Consider the following 22421-nt stretch of genomic DNA (forward strand, 5'->3'; position numbering starts at 1 on the left):
CTATTTCTTGAGGTTTTGTTGGAATAAACAATATAAAGTATATTTGTTATGTGCCTAGAAGGACAGGCTGGGATTAAGAGAAAAACAGGGGATATTGGTGGGGGGAAGTTCACACTGGTGTGCTGGAACACAAAATGCTTGAAACAACTGTATAATGAATAACTTTGTAAATCACAGTGCTTTTAATAAAAATTAATAAAATAAAGAAAGAAAAAAGAAAAAGCTATGGAAATAGAGGTAAAAATACAGAAAATTAAGATTTGTCTAAAAACAGCATTTCTTAAACAGGGGCAGTTTGTTCCCCTGAAGGCTTCTAGGTTATTCCGAAGGGTCTACAAGTAAAAGTTGCATAAATGGGAGGGATATAAGAAAACTACAGGGCAACTAGTAAAACAGAGAGGCCATCGGAAGGAAACTGTCAGAAAGGAACAATGGGAGGGGAAGGGTTGAGAAACACTGGTCTAAGAAGCTAATACCTATAAGCAGTTTCTAGAAAGATACCAGAGAAAAATACCGATTAGTAGTGAGATATATATATATATATATAGAGAGAGAGAGAGAGAGAGAGAGATAGATAGATAGATAGATAGATAGATAGATAGATAGATAGATAGATATGAAAGATACCAGGAAGTAACAAAGATAGCTGAGAGATAGTCCAAGAGCTGGGCACATGCTTTGCATGCAGAAACTTCTGTTTTCATCTCCAGCACCACATGGTCTCCCTGACACTGGTGATAACAACCCCCAACACAGAACCTGGAGTAACCAAAAAACAAAAAGTAACAAAAATTTAAAAATTAACAAAGAGGGGCTGGAGTGATAGCATAGGGGTAGAGCGTTTGCCTTGCACGCAGCCAACCCAGGTTTGATTCCCAGCATCCCATATGGTTCCCTGAGCACCACCAGGAGTAATTCCTGAGTGCAGAACCAGGAGTAACCCCTGAGCATTGCCGGGTGTGACCCAAAAAGCAAATAAATAAATAAATTAATTAATTAAATTAAATAAGATTAACAAAGAAAGATGTCCCAGAATTGAATGACATGATTCTAAAAATCAAAAGGGTCTATCAATTTCTATCAGAGAGAGAGAGAGAGAGAGAGAGAGAGACAGAGAGAGAAAGAAAAGCATCTATCATAGAGGCAGTCTGTGAGTCTGTGAGGGAAGGTGATAGGAGGGAAACTGGTGACACTGGTGCTAGGAAATGTACACTAGTAGAGGGATGGGTGTTGGAACACTGTATGACTGAAACCTAATCATGAACAGCTTTGTAAGGGTCTATCTCACAATGATTCAATAAAAAAATTCTTTAAAAATCTGAGCTCGGACGTAATTACTGCGTCTGAGCTTGCAAAGCAGTGCAGAGATGTGATCAAGAAGGACCTCAAAGAGAGAAGAGCAGAAGTGCTAGTACAGTATTCGTAATGCCCGCCTGTCCTTCGCCAACTACAAGACCAAGATGACTGCCCTCCGACATCCTGATGGATCTATCACATCTTCCAGAAGGGCAATGGAGAAGCTTATTCATGACTTCTACTCAGATCTCTTTAATAGTCACGTTCACTTGCCCACATACCACATTCCACATGACGGATATGTCGTTCCCAAAGTTCTCCCTTCCGAAATCCAACATGCCATCTCGTCGGTAAAGAAACAAAGAGCACCTGGCCCAGACAAGATCAGACCTGAACACCTGAAGAACTTACCATCAGTACTCATTAATACACTGACTCAGCTCTTCACACGCTACCTGTCTGAATGCAAGGTTCCATTCCAATGGAAAACCAGCAGGACTGTACTACTGTACAAGAAGGGAGACATCCATGACATTGGCAACTATTGCCCCATCTGCCTATTGTCTGTCATCTACAAGTTGTTCACCTGAGTCATCCTAAATAGGATTGGCAGAACACTAGATGAAGGACAACCATGTGAGCAAGCCGGATTCCGCAAAGGATTCAGCACCATCGACAATATCCACATGATAACCAAGCTCATTGAGGTTTCTCAGGAGTTCAAGATGCCACTCTGTCTAACGTTCATTGATTTAAAGAAGGCCTTTGATTCTGTTGAGACGGAAGTGGTCATTGAAGCCCTAGCCAATCAGGGCATTCAAACTCAATACATCTGGATCCTCCGTGAGCTGTATTACGGATTCACTACCAGGAACTCACAATTCTACAAAGAAGTAATCATCCATGTCAAGAGAGAGGTTAGGCAGAGTGATACCATTTCACCAAAACTCTTCAGTGCCACCCTCGAGAACATCATGCGACGACTAGAATGGGAAGGAAGGGGAATGAAGATAGATGGTTGGCAACTACACCACCTCTGCTTTGCTGGTGACATTGTTCTAATAATACCAAACATTAGCCAAGCGGCACAAGTGCTGGCCGACTTCGACCATGAGTGTGGAAAGGCCGGACTACAGCTGTATCTTATGAAGACAATGTTTATGAGAAACATCCTCGTTCCTGATGCTCCATTCGCTCTCAACGGAAAGACCATCTCCGAATGCAACAGTTATGTGTACCTAAGTCAAGAAGTCAACATGACAAATGACCTGGCACCCGAGCTGCACAGGAAGAAAAGAGTGGCTTGGAATGCCTTCAGGAGCATCGAAGAAATAGCTAAGAGGATGAAGAACCTCCGGCTCTGGGCACATCTCTTTGATTCCACTGTTCTTCCTGCATTAACATACGCCTCAGAGGCCTCGGCCCTACGCAAACAGGATGAGAACGCTATTCAGGTCTCCCAAAGAAGAATAGAAAGAGCTATGCTTGGAATATCACGTTTCACTCAAATGAGAGAAAGAATCCAGAGTTCTGACCTTCGTCGACGATCAAGAATCAGGGACGCTGTCTCATTTGCCAAGGCATCAAAAATCAGATGGGCTGGTCAGGTAATGAGATTTAGAGACGACCTCTGGACTAGAGCCTTTACCAACTAGATACCACAGGAGGTCAAAAGACCGTGTGGCTGCCCACCTACCAGATGGTCAGATTTCTTCATCAAGACCATGAACGATTGGTTTGAGGCTCTTTATGTTCCTAGAACGAACAGACGCCATTGGGCTACACTAGCATGCGACAGGGACAAATGGAGACGTTACTGGCGCCCGCTCGAGCAAATCGACAATTAATGGGAAGTCAAGTCAGAAAAATCTGAGCCTTAAAAATAAGAAAGTGAAGAGAGCCAAAAATTATTTTAAGATGCCACAAACGTTTAAATAGTTGTTCTTAGAGAAAAACTAACCAATATATACTATAGCAGAAGAGTAGAGTTCTGAAAAGAATGTCTTCAGTGAACAAAATGGAGTTACTATATTTTCTGTAGTATTTGATCACCAAAAAATAAATCATATTTCATATTGCCCAGGGGGAATCTACCCAAAAACACAAAAACATTTCATTTGAAGACAATGTGCATATCTATGTTCATCACAGCATTGTTTACATAGCCAAGATCTGGAAACAAATCCACGTGCCCAATAATAGATAAGTGGATAAAGAAATTGTGGCATACATACACAATGGAATAATATTCAGCCATAAGAAAAGATGAATAATTGTAAGTTTGCTGCAACCTAGATGGAACTGAAGAGTGTCATACTAAGTGAAATGAGCCTCATAAATATCAGACTATCTCATGCATAAAGAAACAAAAAAGAATTAGACAAACTTGAATAATACAAACTTTGAGACATGATCAATAGAGTTGGAAACTGAGGAGGCTAACCCGGGAAAGGAAGGGAGACTAGATGATAGGATAACAGTGGCGGTATTCTGAGACACTGGTAAAGAGATTGATGTATAAACTGTAAAATAATAAGTTCAAAATGACTGTAAAATATAATGCCTCAATAACAACACCAATTAGAAAAGAATATGGATATATTTTGGAAGAAATGGATTATAGAAAAAATTAACTAAAAATATGTGCTGGAGTAATAGCACAGCGGTAGGGGGCTTGCCTTGCATGCAGCCAGCCCGGCCGAGCTGGGTTCGATTCCTCCACTCCTCTCGGAGAGCCTGGCAAGCTACCAAGAGTATTCAATATGCGGAACACAGTAACAAGAAGTCCCACAATGGAGACGTTACTGGGCCCGCTCGAGCAAACTGATGAACAACGGGAGAACAGTTTTTGTTTGTTTGTTTGTTTGTTTATACATACCTTTGGGTAGGGATTACCCCCCCCAGCTTAAGTCACCAAATGAGGTGACAAGGATTGAACCGGTGCCAGCCTCTTGCAAGACAAGTGCCTTATTCCTGTACTATCTCTCATATATATATATGTGTGTGTGTGTGTGTGTGTGTGTGTGTGTGTGTGTGTGTGTGAGTGTATACCTATATTAAACTAAGAGAGCAAAAAAAGTCATATAACTCCAGGATTGCATAGTTGAACAAGAAAGTGAAATGAATTTGGCAATAAATAATGATGCAATCTCTGATTATTGATATAAACCAAATTGGTGATACAACTGTATTGGTAGGAATGAATGAGTGATAATGAGTTAGCTAAGTGGTCATTATCAATATAATGTATCTAAAAATAATATGTAATTTTTTTTTCTTTTTGGGTCATACCCAGCAATGCACAGGGGTCACTCCTGGCTTTTCACTCAGGAATTACTCCTGGCAATACTCAGAGGACCATATAGGATGCTGGGAATTGAACCTGGATCAGCCACGTGCAAAGCCCTACCCACTGTACTATCGCTTCAGCCCTACAATATGTAAAATTAAAAGTAGAAAAATGAATAAAGCGGTAAAGAAACAGACCAAAGGAATTGAAGATGGCTTAACCAAAGAAACGAGACTGAAGAAAGTCAGGAAGAAGAGATAAGATACTATTTTCCATTCATTAAAACTTTATTTTCCCACCCCTGTATTATGAACTGCATCACATAGTATCTTTTTCTCGTCACACTTATCCCAGTATCTTTCTACATTATTATCTCCTGTGCTGCAGAGTGTATAGCACTAAATGAGTACACTTCCCAGACACCCATGAAGATAATATTGATAATTTGCCATAGGTTCCAATTAGCAGATGCAACCACTAGACTTGCAGGCAGCAGTAACCACCTGACTCTGCAATCATTCATGAAAGCTCTTTACTCTGTCAAGTTTGAGGAGGGAGTCGCAGGGATCTTGGGCAGCTGGGCTATAGTTTTTACATCTGTCTTCGTTAGCATGAATGATGAATGGTGAGCAAACCAGGGCTTTGTTCCTCCATTATACTCAAGTTATCCCTCTGATTAGTTCATTTATAGAATTTATATTTATAAAGCAGCCAAATAAGTGCCTTGGTCCAGAGATTATGTGCGCTACCTAGTATTTTTTAATATAAAACTCTAGGATAAAACTAACCAGAGTGGATATTTTTTTTTCTAATTGAATCAGTGAGAAGCCATTACAAAGTTGTTCTGTGTGGGTTTTTTTTTTATTCCCAACCAAAACCACTCATTGATACATTTATTAAAAAATATAAATTATTTCAATGTGTAGTAAGTTTTCTGACACAAGTTTACAGATACAAGAGGCCATTTTTTGTCATAGTTTATGCATACTCCCATTCAAAGTATCATTCATTTACTTATGATCCTAAGTTACACATTTTGGAAAGCATATGATTTAGAATCTTCAATGTTAGCATGCTCTTCATAGGCCCATAAATTGAAAATTCAAAGCAGACAAGTGCTGAGTAGTCCTTTTCTTTCTCTAATTGAAATTCTGTTTGAAAATTTCTTCCATGCAACAGATAGGTTTGAAATTTGAAGAGGAAATGGGGAAGAATGAAAAGGCAGTGTAACAGTTTTCTTTCCATGGCATCAAATATTAGTAACTATCTGCAAAATAATGCTCTGGGCCTGCTGAAAGATTATCTTTCTCTGTTCTATGGTAAGGTCCTACAGTCTGTAAAATCAGCTGGGGTCCCTGTGATTAATATTCAGAAGCAGGAAAGGGAAAGTAAAAGTGGGCTCTGCAAGGGACTTAGTAGATATATACAGGACACTTCATCCACAAAAAGCTGAATACACATTCTTCTCAACCATACATGGAACATTCTCTAAGATAGACCACATGCTGAGCCACAAAACATGCCTCCAAAAAATTAAGAAGATAGAGATTGTATCGATAATCTTCTCAGACCATAATGCGCTGAAATTAGAAGTAAATCATATACAAAAACAGAAAACTAAATCAAACACCTGGAAATTAAACAGTGCTCTATTGAACAAAGAGTGGCTTAGACAGGAAATCAAAGAGGAAATCAAAAGATTCCTAGAAACGAATGAAAATGAGAACACAAGTTACCAAAACTTATGGGACACAGCAAAAGCTGTGTTAAGAGGAAAGTTTATAGCTCTACAAGCATTCCTCAGGAAGGAGGAAAGAGCACACATAAGTAACCTAACCTCACAGCTTAAGAGCTGGTAGAAGGACCAAAAGAAGGAGCACAACCCGAACAGGAGAAAGGAAATAATAAAACTCAGAGCAGAGATTAACGAGATGGAAACCCAAAAAACAATTCGAAAGATCAATGAAACCAAGAGCTGGTTCTTCGAGAAAATTAACAAGATTGATAAGCCTCTAGCAAAACTCACAAAGAAAGGGAGAGAGAAAACCCTAATAAACCGAATCAGAAATGAAAAGGGGGTCATTACAACAGAAACAGAAATTCAAAGGATCCTCAGGGAGTACTTTGAGAAACTGTATGCCACGGAACATCAAAACCTCGAGGAAATGGATAAATTGCTAGACTCCTACAGACTCCCAAGGCTGAACCAAGAAGACCTGGAATACGTGAACAGACCTATCACCATCAAGGAAATTGAAATGGTAATAAAAAGTCTCCCCAAGCACAAAAGTCCTGGCCCGGATGGATTCACTAGTGAATTCTTCCAAATCTTTAAAGAGGACTTACTCCCAATCCTCTTTAAGCTTTTCCACGAAATTGAAATATCAAAAACACTTCCAAACAGTTTCTACAAAGCAAATATCACACTGATACCAAAAGCAGACAGAGATACCACAAAGAAAGAGAATTACAGACCGATATCCCTGATGAACACAGATGCAAAGATCCTCAACAAACTACTAGCAAATAGAATCCAACTACTCATCAAAAAGATCATACACCATGACCAAGTAGGATTCATCCCAGGGATGCAAGGATGGTTCAACATTCAGAAATCAATCAACATAATCCATCATATCAACAAAAGAAAAGATAAAAAGCATATGATCATATCAATAGATGCAGAGAAAGCATTTGACAAGATCCAGCACCCCTTTATGATGAAAACCCTAGCCAAAATGGGTATAGAGGGGACCTACTTCAACATAATTAAAGCCATCTACCACAAGCCTATAGCAAACATCATCCTCAATGGGGAAAAACTGAGACCCTTCCCTCTAAGATCAGGGACGAGACAAGGATGCCCATTTTCTCCACTGCTGTTCAATATAGTACTGAAAGTACTTGCAATAGCGATTAGGCAAGAAAAAGATATTAAGGGCATTCAGGTAGGAAAGGAAGAAATCAAGCTCTCACTATTCGCAGATGATATGATACTATACTTAGAGAACCCAATAACCTACACCAAAAAACTCCTAGAAACAATAGACTCGTATAGTAAAGTTGCAGGCTATAAAATCAATACCCAAAAGTCCATGGCTTTCCTATATGCAAACAGTGAGAGAGAAGAAAGCAACATGAAAAAAACAATCCCGTTCACAATTGTGCCCCAGAAAATCAAGTACTTAGGAATCAGCTTAACTAAGGAAGTAAAGGACCTGTACAAAGAAAACTACAAAACGCTACTTCAGGAAATAAAAGAGGACATGAGGAAATGGAAAGATATCCCCTGCTCATGGGTCGGGAGACTTAACATTGTCAAAATGGCAATACTACCGAAAGCATTGTATAAATTCAATGCAATCCCTATAAGGATACCCATGACATTCTTCAAAGAAATGGAGCAAACACTCCTGAAATTTATATGGAACAATAAGCCCCCACGAATAGCTAAAGCAATTCTTGGGAAAAAGAAAATGGGAGGAATCAACCTCCCGAACTTCAAACTGTACTACAAAGCAGTAACAATTAAAACAGCATGGTACTGGAACAAAGGCAGAACTGCAGACCAATGGAACAGGGTTGAATACACTGACATCTCCCCTCAATCATATGATCATCTAATCTTTGATAAAGGTGCAAGTAATGTGAAGTGGAGTAAGGAAAGCCTCTTTAACACATTGTGCTGGCATCACTGGACGGCTACATGCAAAAAAGTGGGCTCAGAACTCTGCCTAACACCATGTACAAAAGTAAGATCAAAATGGATTAAAGACCTCAACATCAGACCAGAAACCATAAGGTACATTGAAGACAAAGTTGGCAAAACCCTCCATGACATTGAAGCTAATGGTATCTTCAAAGAGGCCACGCCACTGGCCGAGCAAGTGAAAACAGAGATAGATAAATGGGACTATCTTAAACTAAGAAGCTTCTGTACCTCCAAAGAAACAGTGACCAAAATACAAAGACAGTCTACAGAATGGGAAAGGATATTCGCCGAATACACATCTGACAAGGGGTTGATATCCAGGATATACAAAATACTGGTTAAACTCCACAAGAAGAAAACATCCAACCCCATCCAAAAATGGGGCAATGAAATGAACAGAAACTTTCTCAAAGAAGAAATCCGAATGGCAAAAAAGCACATGAGAAAATGCTCTACATCATTAATCATCAGGGAGATGCAGATCAAAACCACAATGAGATACCATCTCACACCTCAGAGACTGGCCCTCATTCAAAAGAACAAAAGCAACCGATGCTGGCGTGGATGTGGCGAGAAAGGGACACTCCTTCACTGTTGGTGGGAATGTCGACTGGTTCAGCCCTTCTGGAAAACAGTATGGACGATTCTCAAAAAATTAGAAATTGAGCTCCCATTTGACCCAGCAATACCACTCCTGGGAATATATCCCAGAGAGGCAAAAATGTATAGTCGAAGTGACATCTGCACTTGTTTGTTCATTGCAGCACTCTTTACAATAGCCAGAAACTGGAAGAAACCTGAATGCCCAAGAACAGATGACTGGTTAAAGAAACTTTGGTACATCTACACAATGGAGTACTATGTAGCTCTTAGAAAAGATGAAGTCATGAAATTTACATACAAGTGGTACAATATGGAAAGTATCATGCTAAGCGAAATGAGTCAGAAAGAGAGGGATAGACATAGAAAGATTGCATTCATCTGGGGGATATAAAGTAACAAAGTATGAGATTAATACCCAAGAATAGCTGAGATCAGCACCAGGAGAATTACTCCATAACTTAGAGGCCAGCCGGGTATCCTAGAGGAAAGGGCAGTTCAGATAGAGAAGGGAGCACCAAATAAAGGATGTTTGGAGGATCCTCCCAGGAGGGGAGATGCATGTCGAAAGTAGACTATGGACTGAACATGTTTGCCACTCAATGCCTCTTTTGCAGACCACAACACCCAAAAGGAGAGAGAACACAGGGGATTGCCCTGCCACAGAGACAGGGGGGATGGGGGGACGGGGGTGGGAGGGATATTATCCATGGTGGTGGAAAATGGGCACTGGTGGAGGGATGGGTATCTAATAATTGTATAATTGAAACCAAAGCACAAAAAATTGTAAATCTACAACTTTAAAAAAAAATAAAATAAAATAAAGGGAAAAAATAAATAAATAAAAAATAAATAAATAAAAAAAAAGAAACTTTGGTACATCTACACAATGGAGTACTATGTAGCTCTTAGAAAAGATGAAGTCATGAAATTTACATACAAGTGGTACAACATGGAAAGTATCATGCTAAGCGAAATGAGTCAGAAAGAGAGGGATAGACATAGAAAGATTGCATTCATCTGGGGGACATAAAGTAACAAAATATGAGATTAATACCCAAGAATAGCTGAGATCAGCACCAGGAAGATTACTCCATAGCTTAGTGGCCAGTCAGGCATTCTAGAGGAAAGAGCAGCTCAGACAGAGAAGGGAACACCAAATAAAGGGTGTTTGGAGGATCCTCCCAGGAGGGGAGATGCATGTCAAAAGTGGACTATGGACTGAGCATGTTTGCCACTCAATGCCTCTTTTGCAGACCACAACACCCAAAAGGAGAGAGAGAACACAGGGGATTGCCCTGCCACAGAGGCAGGGGGGGATGGGGGGATGGGGGTGGGGGGTATATTATCCATGGTGGTGGAAAATGGGCACTGGTGGAGGGATGGGTATCCGATCATTGTATAATCAAACCCAAGCACAAAAAATTGTAAATCTACAACTGTACCTCATGGTGTTTCACTAATAAAAAAAAATTTTTTTTTTAAAGTGGGCTCTGCTTGTATTAGATCACAAGAGATAAATTCTCTAAAGTTAAAAAAAATAACAACAGCCAAATTTTGTTTAGCAACTCATATATAGATGCTGGCCAGGATTTTTTTTGAGGTTTTCAGTGACACAAAACCCAATATAAACTAAAACAAAAACAGCATTAATGGATTTATGTTACCAAGATCACATTGTTTTTAAAAGATGACCACAAATTATTTGGTGATTTTTTTCCTTCAAGATGTGAAGCCTGAATACCTTCCTTTGGAATATGGGTGAGTTCAGAAATTTGTTTCTGACAAATACAATTAAGTGAATCCAAAGGTTTGTGTCTATAGACACCAAGTCTTGAGAGATTCTATGATTTTGTCCTTCGGTCTTTTGGATGCTTCACTCACAAGAGTCATTGTGCTGTGGAGAAATGTCCATGCTGTGACTGAGTGTGAACTGAGACCCTCAGCTGACAGTCATGTTAGTTGACCAGAATGGGAATGAATCCTCTAGCTCCTGTCAAGCCTTTGTATCACTGGTGTCATTTCTGATACCATGACTTCAAACTCATGAGATGCTGAGCCAGGACCTCCTCTCTTATTGACTCCAAAGTCTCTACCAAACAGTGTAAGACAATATAATATTTTTAGCTACTACATTTTGGATGATTTATGACTGAGCCATATATAACTATTTCAGGATGACTCAGAGGTTGGACTTCTAGCCTCCCTCAATCCCGGAAACAAACTCTTTCACCAAGGGATTTGGTACATCTTTCATCTCTGATTTTCTGTGTCTAAAAGCTTCATTCTTCAGATAGTTTCATCCATACAACTGGGAAAGATAAATGTCAGCTTATTTTGGTCTTATTCAAACTTGTAATCTTAGGGAAGGAAAAATATTGTATTTATCTTTGCTTCCATATTCAAAGCTTTGAATTTGTAGGTGCAGATGTGTTTGGATTTTGAAGCCACACCTGGTGGTGCTCAAGGGCCATTCCTTACTCTGTGGTCAAGAATGACCCCTGGCAGTGCACAGGGAACCATACACAGCGCCAAGATTGAACCAGTGTTTGCCACATGTAAGGCAAGTGCATTACTTCCTATGCTTTCTCTATGGTCCCATATTCAAATTTAAAGGAAGATTTTTATGGACTGTTTCAAATCCATTTCTAAAATGAACCATAGAAGTCAAGTAGAAGAGTTTTTTTTTTTTTATTCAATCACTGTGAGATTCAGTTACAAAGCTTTCATGACTGAGTTTCAGTCATACAATGATTCAATACCCACCCCTCCACCAGGGCACATTTTCCATTTTTCACCACCAATGTCCCCAGTATTTCTCCTGCCACCCCAACTCCATACCAACCCCTGCCTCTGTGTCAGGCACCTTCCTTCTTTCTCTCTAATTTTGGGCATCATGGTTTGCAATACAGATGCTGGGAGTCCATCATGTTTGGTCCCTAGTCTACTTTCAGCATACGTCTCCCATCCCAAGCAATTCCTCCAACCATCATTGATTTAGTGATCCCTTCTTTATCCCAACTGCCTTCTCCCCCAGCATATGAGGCAGGTTTCCAAACTGTGTAGTGATCCTCCTGGCCCTTGTACCTACTGTTCTTGGGTGTTAATCTCATATTATGTTATTTTATATTCCACAAATCATTGCAGTCATTCTATGTCTGTCCCTCTCTTTCTGGCTCATTTCACTTAGCATGATATTCTCCATTCACTTATAAGCAAATTTCATGACAGAAGAGTTTTTTGACTTTTCAATATGTCACCCCTATACCTAGTCAAAGAGTAAGGTGGAAACTCACAGTGATTTTTAAAACCCTTAATATTACAAATGAATATGAAAAGGGAAAGAAAGGAAGAAGAAAGCAAGAAAGAAAGAAGGAAGGAAAGAAAGGAAGGAAGGAAGGAAGGAAGGAAGGAAAGAAGGAAGGAGGGAAGGAAGGTGGGAAGGAGGGAAGGAAGGCGGGAAGGAGGGAAGGAAGGCGGGAAGGAGGGAAGGAAGGCGGGAAGGGTGAAGGAAAGAGAAAGAGAGAAAAAGAAATGAGAAAGAACAAAAGAAAGAGAAAGAAAGAAAAGGAAGAAAGGAAGGAAGGAAGGAAGGAAGGAAGGAAGGAAGGAAGGAAGGAACAAAGAAGGAAGGAAGGAAGGAAGGAAGGAAGGAAGGAAGGAAGGAAGAAGGAAGGAAGGAAGAAACAAAGAAGGAAGGAAGGAAGGAAGGAAGGAAGGAAGGATGAAGAAGAGAAAAAGATAAAAGAAAGACAAATGAGAAAATAAAGGAAGGGGGTAAAGTTGCATGGAGAAATTAACCAAAAATGTCACTAACAATGAAAATTTATTTTTAATTTCCTAGGCCCAAAGGTGACTCTGACTTAAAGCACCTGCCTTGCGAGCATGAAGCCATTAATTCAATCCCTAGTGCCACCACATGCAGCCAGCATAATCCCAAAGCTCTACTGTAGGGACCCAGGTGCCACAACAAAGTACAATGGAACACAGCCAGATTAATGTAAGTGATACAAATAAAAACTATGTGACTCCCAAAAAACACTGGAACTAAATGACATTTGAGCACTGTGGTCAGGAGTCCAACACCTGCAGGCACATGTATGCACACCCCAGCTACCCCCAGTGAGCATAAGAACAAGAATTTAGCACACTAAATGAGTGTGATACCCGGTGAGCACCACAACCAAGTATGTGTGACCCCCAGCCAGTGTAACAACAGCATCCAAAGGGAACAGAAGGGGGTGAAATTAAAAACCCTTTCCAATTGAACCTTTGTTATCATTAAAGAATAGTAATAACTATCTATATTTAATGTTGGCTACTAAAATCTCAGGGCTGGGACGAATGGAGACTTTACTGGTGCCTGCTAGAGTAAATCGATGAGCAATGGGATGACAGTGATACAGTGCTACTGCTTGTTGATGTAGCAGGAAAATGGAACACTGGTCATCATCTACTTGATAATCGCCATCTAGATGACAGGAGGAAGAGCTCTAGGGCTGTCTTATCTTTTCCCATTTAAACTGCCACCAGACTGAAGTTTGGAGTCAGGTAGCTGCAATGGTCATAAGAGGATGGAGATTTGCAGAGAAGGAATTACCTATATGAGCAACAAGAATGATTATTCATCGAGCCAGAGTGATAGTGCAGAGATTAAAGTTCATGCTTTGCATGTAATTGACCCTAGTTTATATCCAGCACTACATATGATACCTTGAGCCTTGCCAGAAGTGATCTCTGAGCACAGAGCTAGAGTAATTTGTACACTTTCAGATGTAACCCTTGAATTATTTTTTTAAAGGAATGTTGATTCCTCTAGTGTGAGAAGAGTTAAAATTGAAGTGGGACATATGCGAATTTCTTCTGTTTAGATGTTTTAACGGGCTAGAAGTCCAATGGACCTTGGTTTGATTCCTCCACCCCTCTCGGAGAAAGCTTGGCAAGCTACTGAGAGTATCCTGCCCACCGGGCAGAGCCCGGCAAGCTCCCTGTGGCATACTTGATATGCCAAAAACAGTAACAACAAGTCTCACAATGGAGACATTACTGGTTCCTGCTCGAGCAAATTGATGAACAATGGGAGGACAGTGCTACAGTGCAGATCTTTTAGTAAAAATGTGGGTGGAGAGAGGGGACAAGGCTTCAGGCAATACCCAGCTTTGCTCAGGGTTGGCTGCATGCATGGCAAATACTTGAACCTCTGATCTATCTCTCTGGTCCTGAAATTTTCATTTCATTTCAATTACTAACTTTTCAGTTCACAATTCCTTTTTATCATTACTCTATTCATGGTCATCATTTGATGAACTTTCACTCTGTTTTCCTCAGTTTCCTTTAAAAGTTTTCTTGGGGGGTATGGTGCCGCCAGCAGATCAATCTGTACCTGTGAGGTGAGTGCATCAGCAGCCTGATGGCAACGTCAGACTTTCAGATACCCCAAAATTGCTGCTATGCCTTTAGTCAGGCCCCAAAATCTTGGGGCAAAGTTTACCAAGAAAGTAAAGGGCCAAAATTTAGGTATGTGGGAGACACACCCACAAACCACCACAAACCGCCGGCTCAGCTATATATTTGGAGGCATGGCCTCTCTAGTTCCTGATCGAACTGCTTAATGGCCATGATCCCAGAGTCTCAGAAACGAATCTCGGAACCCAAAGGCTTTTGGCAGAAACGCGTCTTGTTCCTGCAGTAGGTTACTGGCGCTGGGCCACTCCAGGTGGGAATAGGTTTTGTGCCTTGGCCTGTTCCTGCTGGCGGCCAGGTGACCACCATCCTCCAGAGGCCACTGGACAGTCAGGTTTGGGCCTGCAGTGACGAGATACACTGGGCCTCACCACATGAGGGTGGAACTGACTCTTTCTCCCCATCCCAACGAGATCCCGAGTTGCCACCTACAAACAGCCTCTCTGGCTCCTGATCAAGCTGATTAATAGCCATGATACCGGAGACTCAGAAACAAATCTTGAAACCCAGCGGCTTTTGGCAGAAATGCATCTGGGCTGCATACAAGGTGGCCGCTGACTCAGAGCTTATTGGAAAGCCAGGTATGAGCCGGTGGTGAAGGGCCAACTTTGGAAAGGGGGCGGTACCGGTTCGTCCTTCAAGCCCTACTGAGGTCATGAGTTGCCCCCCACAAGCGGCTCTCTGGCACCGGCCATGGCTCCAGAGGCAAAAGGACTTAATCCAGAACCCTGCAGTTTGCAGCAAAAAAGTGAATGGACCATGTGTTAAACTACGGCGCCATGCCTCCCCAGGAGGGAAAGGGTGTTGCTCCCTTTTGCCTTTTTCCCCCCTGGCAGCAAGGTGGCCGCCACCTCAGAGCTTATAGGGAAGCCAGGTACAAGCTGGTGGTGACTGGGCAACTGCAGTCTCACGGGAAGGGGGGGCGGTACTAGCACATCCTTCACGCCCTACCGAGGTCACAAGTTACCCTCCACAAGCGGCTCTCCGGCACGGCCATAACACCAGACACACAGAAACCAATCTCGTAATTATCTGGCTCTTTGCACAAATCCAAAATCATGGCCGCGTGACATTATATGATTCTCATAACTAGCTATAGAAAACAAAATATTTCACAATGCCTTTTCATCAATTCTGATTGTTTGGGGGGGAATTCTAAACAATAATGGTGCATCTTTTCTCGAAATAATGTAATCAATGTAGAGAAGAGTTAAGTAGAAATCATCTGCCTCACAGGCATTGGGAGGGGTGGGAGGGGGTTATACTGGGGGTCTTGGTGGTGAAAAATGAGTACTGGTGAAGGGAAAGGTGTTTGATCATTGTATGACTGAGACTTAAACCTGAAAGCTTAGTAATTTTTTCCACAGTGATTCAATAAATAAATATAAAAAGAAAAAAATAAATTAATAAAAATTAAGGCTCAGTTCATACCCAATTTAATCAGCTAATCAGTGGCTAAATAAATAGCAGTACTCCTACAAAAAATAAATAAAAGGTTTCTTGGAAACCTATTTTAATATATGTATATATATATAATGTACATATATATATGCTCGGATAGGGACTGGGCATCCTCCATCCAGATACCCCATCTTCCAGTAGCTAGGCGTTATACCCACCAACTGCCCCTGGCTCCACCGTGTAATCTCATCAATGACCAAGAGCCAGAGACCATAAAACCAAGCTCCTGGAAGAGACAAGACCTCTTATTTTCTAGTTCTCACTCTCGGAAAACCCGGCAGGCTACCGAGAGTATCCTGCCGACACATCAGTCTAGCAAGCTCCCCATGCATATTCAATATGCCAAAACCCAGTAACAATGATGGGTCTCATTTCCCTGACCCTGAAAGAGTCTCCAATGTGGCACTTGCTAAAATCTCAGGGCTAGGTTGAATGGAGACATTATTTGTGCCTGCTCGAGGAAATCGATGAACAACGGGATGACAGTGACAGTGACAATGACTGTTTGCTGTTGTACTACTTGTTTGGTGATTTTTACAAACCATTCTATGAAGTCTGTATTTCTTGCTGCATGCAGTCACTGAAGTATGCTTTGTCCACTTAGTGTTCAACTAAGAGTTGAACAGTAATCTCTTTAAACATTTAATTTAGGGATTTTTTGGTTTTGGGACCACACTCATTGGTGCTCAGAAGTCAGCTGAGTGTTCATACCCAGCTGAGTGCTCAGGAATCGCTGAGAAATCTGGGGAAACATACCCTGTCAAGGATTGAATGAGGCTCCAAATGCACTCCAGCACTTTGAGCCACCTTCCCTCCCTTCTTTAAACATTTGGGACCTTTAAATCCACCAATCTCTGTTTCACAGAGGAGCTAGATGAGAACATTGAGACATACCCTCAATACTGGGCCAGGCTGTTGTATTGTGTTCGTCTTCTCTTCCTTCCAGTCATATAGAAGGTCAACATGAGGTAAGAATTTATCACCTTTCGGGGCTGGAGCAATAGCACAGCGGGTAAGGTGTTTGCCTTGCACATGCCCGACCCGGGTTCGATTCCTGGCATCTCATATGGTACCCTGAGCACCGCCAGGGGTAATTCCTGAGTGCAGAGCCAGGAGTAACCACCCCTGTGCATCACCAGGTGTTCGCCAAAAAGAAAAAAAAAGAATTTATCACCTCAGATTCTTCAGAACATATGACCAGCCCTGGACATATACACCCTATGTAAATATCTGACCATCTAGGTTCCCAGTTAAATAAACTTTCTAAAATCCCAAGAAAATCTCTTTTCCAAGTTTTTACTTTTAAGTTGTTTTTTGTTTGCTTGGTTAATTAGTTTGGTGGTTTTTTTTTAGCATGAGAGGTATACCTGGCTGTGCTCAGGGCTCACTCCTGGTAAATTTTTGGGAAATGTTGTATGGTGTCAGGGATTGAACCTGGGTCTGCTGCTTCCACAACAAGTGTCTTAATTTTATCTCTCAAGTCCTCCTTTTATGTTTTTTGTGTAGCTTATTGCCCTGCCCCAACAGCTAGGCACTACCTCAGACTGTCACAGAGATCAACAATTACCTCTTAATTGTTTCTCTTGTTTGTTTTGCAGGTATACTTACTGGTGCTGAGAACTACTCCCTGCTCAGTGCTCTGAGATGAAACCTAACATCCTACATGCAAAATATGCATCATTCTCCTTGAAATATCTCACTGACCTTTCATAATTTAAGAATAGGAGGGAAGAAAGTTTTTATTTTTGGGGTTTTTTTGATACAGGAGCTTGAACTCAGGGCTTCATACATGTAAGGAAAATTATCTACCATTTAGCTACATCCCCCAGCTGTTTTCAACAAGACTTTTTACCCCAAATAGTTTCTAATCAAGAAAAATATCATCTTTACTGTATACTCATTTTAGATTTTATGTGAACTCTTTCCTTTTCTTTTTTTTTGGGGGGGTGTCACACCCAGCGATGCTCATGGGGTTACTCCTGGCTCTGCACTCAGGAATTACTTCTGGCAATGCTTGGGGGACCATATGGAATGCCAGGGATCGAATCCAAGTCAGCCACGTGCAAGGCAAACTCCCTACCCACTGTACTATCACTCCAGCCCCTGATTTTATGTGAATTATTGTTATTATTATTTTTCTTTTGCAAAAAAACTGAGGTACAACCATTATGGTAAACCTTTAAAAAATATTATGCCAGTAATGCTGAAAATAAACAGGGTGTGACAGTTATATGGTAGTGATGATTATGCAGTGAAATACAATAAAGATAGCTTGGAAAATGCAATCTATTGTCAAACGATGACAGTTCCTTGGGCCAGGAAGGTAGCTCATTGAGCTAAATGAGCTTGCATGCAGGAGGCCTGAGTTCTATTGCTGCCACTGTATGTTCCTGTGAGAGCTGCCAGAAGCTACTCTCAAGATCTGAGCCATAGACACAACACACACAGATACAAGCACATGTAAATAATACACAAACACACAAACATCACTGGGTGTTACACCAAAACAAAAAAAAACAGTGATAATCCTCAGAAAATTGAATTTTGCATTAAAATCTTCACACACACACACACACACACTCATACACACACACACACACACAATGGTTGCCTGGCCATTAATTTTTAGAACTTGTCTTTGCAGAAGGACAATAAAAACATGGCAAGTTGAGGGACTGGAGTGATAGCACATCTAGATAAGAACATTGAGACATACCCTCAATACTGGGTCAGGCTGTATTGTGTTCATCTTCTCTTCCATCCAGCCATATAAAAGGTCAACCTGAAGTAAGAATTTATCACCTTCCGGGGCTGGAGCAAGCGGGTAGGGCGTTTGCCTTGCACGCGGCTGACCCGGGTTTGATTCCTGGCATCCCATATGGTCCCCTGAGCACCACCAGGGGTAATTCCTGAGTGAGGAGCTAGGAATGACCCCTGTGCATCGCTGGGTGTGACCCCAAAAGCAAAAAAAAAATGGCAAGTTGTAGTATCACAATTCATTTTGTCCTTACTGTTAACCTTTTTCTCAAGTAAATACTCTGCAGACTTCGGTAGCCTTTGGTTAATTCCCAGAATCCTAAAAAATTGATTCTGATGATGGCAAGTTTTTCATTGGTTTTATAGAGGTTTTGACATTCCTCCCTCTACATTTTTAAGAACATTCCCTGTATTTGTTGTCATTGCTTAGTAAATCTAGAGTGTATTTTCACTGCTGTTTAAGCCCAAATTGTCTTTCTGTGTCAAATCTCACTGCTCTTCAAAGTGCTATTCAATCATTTCCTCCTGAGTGTGACTTTCTGAAAATTTTCTCTCTCTCTCTCTCTCTCTCTCTCTCTGTCTGTCTCTCTGTCTCTGTCTCTGTCTCTGTCTCTATCTCTCTCTCTCTCTCTCTCTCTCTCTCTCTCTCTCCCCCCCCCCTCCTTTCTCTCACATACTTGTTGCCCCTGCTCCCCTCCAAGTCCAGGAGGCCACAGGAAAATGAAACTTAGCCAAGAGACCTTGTCTGAATGCTGGAGAGCTGAAAACCCTGATGATGCCAACTACTATTTAAGGTCTTAATCCTGAGATATGAATTATCAAGAGTGGCATCTACTTTCAGAGTGTTGTGCTCTGCAATGAAGGTCTAATGGCAACATAATGGAAGAACTGATCCACACAATTAAGTTGGGGGCAAGGAAGCTTAGAAGGGAGGCATACTGGGGTCTCTGGGAAAGAAAGGGAGTACATTGATAATGGGTATAGTGTTGGAAATATATGCATGAAAATCGTCATAAATAGCATTATAAATAACAGAATCTCAATTTAAAAAAGACAATACCCAGATTCTAACCATATTTGGTTGCTTCTGAGGATTTCTATTGCAATTGTAAATTACCATAGTATGAGTATGCATGAGACATTTATGATGTAAATGTTTTCAGCTTTGTAACTCATTAACTCTGTTGGCAGAAACATACCACACTTCTAGATTTTTGTGTCTGGGTTTGCAAGAGAAACCTCATCAAAGTTGAAAAGATAGAAAGGGGAGGTAAGCAATGCTGGCGTACTAAAACACGGTACAATAGTTTTAAAAAGCTATGTTGTACTTTGTCCTTGAAAGACTATAGGCCAGAGTATAGGAAACAGTGAGCTTGCCTTGCATGCCTCAGCCCAAGTTTGATTTCCCGTACCACTTATGGGTCCCCAAGCACTGCCAGGAGTGACCACTGAACACAGAGTCAGGAATAAGCCCTGAACACTGCTGGGTGTGGCCCAACTCCTCCCTCTCAAAAGATAAAGGGAAAAGGAGAGTAGAGTATGTTACAATTCTCACAAATTTCAGAGTGTTTAGGGCTCAAGTGCAGAAATTCCAGGCATTCACTACCTGCTTAGGAATGGTGATAATGGTATACATGTCACCATGTAGCCGAAAGAATTAGGGAGGAAACAATGCAAATTCCTTACTACCATAGTTGTCAAAAGCAGTTTATATATAGTTGCTGGAGTTTTATGTCAGAGCACTGATCTCTAGTAGCTATTCTGAATTGCCGTTCCAAGTAGGAAGGGAGCACAGAAATCCACCAGTGAGTTTAACTGCAGATCCAGGGCAACACCTCACTTTATCTCACACCTCTATCAAATTATATCAAGTATTTGTTTTCCTATTTTCAAGGATGAGAGTTCACCATTTCACAGACAACTCATTTTTTTTTCTTTTTGGGTCATACCCAGTCACGCTCAGGGGTTACTTCTGGCTTGTGCACTCAAGAATTACTCCTGGCAGTGCTTGGGGGACCAGATGGGATGCTAGGAATCAAATCCGGGCTGACCGCGTGCAAGGCAAATGCCCTGCTCACTGTGCTATTGCTCCAGCACCAGCAACTCAAACTATTGCCAAATTTTGTCATTATTAAAAATTTTCTTCTTTCGCCCTACCCCAAATCTTTCTCCCATTCTCACCCACACTTTCTCAAATACTTCTAAAGATTCTAAAGAAATATCTCATCTTCTCTGTTTCTGGCACACTCAGTATAAATAATATAAATAATCAGTATAAATAGTATAATCCTCTCCAGCTCTTCTTTCTAGTTCTGAGTTCTTTTATTTGCAAGAGAGCTATCTTGAGCACACCCCATCTCTAACTGTGGTAGCCTGAGGTATCCTCAGCTTAGATCCTAGATGCATGATCTGGAATATCTCAATTGAAGGATGAATGAATTCCCTTTGAGTCATAAGAGACCTAATTAACTTTTTCTCCTCCCCCCCCCGCCCCAGGACAAGTAAATCCCTGTCTCAACCTCCCCCCCACGCCATGAAACAAAACAGTTAAAAACACATGCATAAACAGAGAAGAGGTTTGCTTTATTGGTTGCTCTTTGGCAAATGTTATATAGACCATTACTGGTGTGAAATTAAATCTAGTTACAGATTATAAAACTTTGCTTTCCACCAAATTAGCTTTTACAAGACTATCAAATCCCTTCTCATCCTCATACACAGCAAAGTACCTCAATCAAAGTCTATATAATCCTCTGATGTTTTTAAATGATTAAAGCAGACATAATACCCTAGGTGGTTAATATTAAATATCTTGAGAGTGACAGATCCATAGAACAGCTCTCACTCTTAAGCACGAACTGGTCACTTATAAATGTTCTTACATCCACTTTTTAGATATTTTCCTTAAAAGGATTTGTGAACTGTTCATTATTATCTGCTACTTGTTTGTATACTCACATCATAAGTCATACAAAATAACCTTTTAAATCTGTCTTAATGGCGTCTTGGAGATGTTGACCTTTAAGGAATAATCAATTAAAACAAAACTAATGTCTTGACTCTGGAACACAAGCTCAGTGTGTCAAGACTGCATGATTTCCCTCTGATCTGATCAAATCCTCCAACGACATACAACTTGCCTGCTCTCCTTTGCTCAACTCAGAGGAAGTTATAGAAAGGAGAAAGAAAAAGAAAATGCTTTGACATCACAGTGACCAAAATATTTGAATTAATAATTACATTAAATACCCATAACTTTTCGTTTTACTATTCACATTCCACACAGTGGAAATTATCCCTTCCTCTAAATTGTTCGCTTATATTTTTTAACTTTGAAGAACTAAAACAGCAACAGCAACAACAAAAAATCCCAAAAAAGCAACAACTTACAGCTTTAACAAGGATATGTTTTTCTCTTTTAATGCCAAGCACAGAGTGTACATCATAAAGTGTATATTTAGTGTTTGGCATTATTTTCATAGGACAGATAGAGATCACAAATATCTTGTCACAAAAATATTCCACTATAGTCACAAAATACATCATAACATTATGGGAGACTCCAATACAATAGGGAGTTGAAAGATATGGCACTTTCGGTAATGTTGGAAAACATACAGACTCGTGCTAGTCTTAATAAAAGCACAGTAAGAAAAGCAGGCATTTCCCTCTCTGGCTCGTGCTGTGCTTTTAGGGTAGTTATGCTGCTGATTATCCCAGTGAAGTTAATTTTGAGGAAATTCTCTTTACTTAAGCCAAATCCAACTTACATGCAAGACTGTGGTACAAGCTACTAAAGGAAGATTACTGCTGCCAACTTAAGTCATCTCTTTTTAACAAAAT

Source organism: Sorex fumeus, unplaced genomic scaffold (genome assembly GCF_029834395.1).
Source record: "Sorex fumeus unplaced genomic scaffold, SorFum_2.1 ptg000098l, whole genome shotgun sequence".
NCBI lineage: Eukaryota > Metazoa > Chordata > Mammalia > Eulipotyphla > Soricidae > Sorex > Sorex fumeus.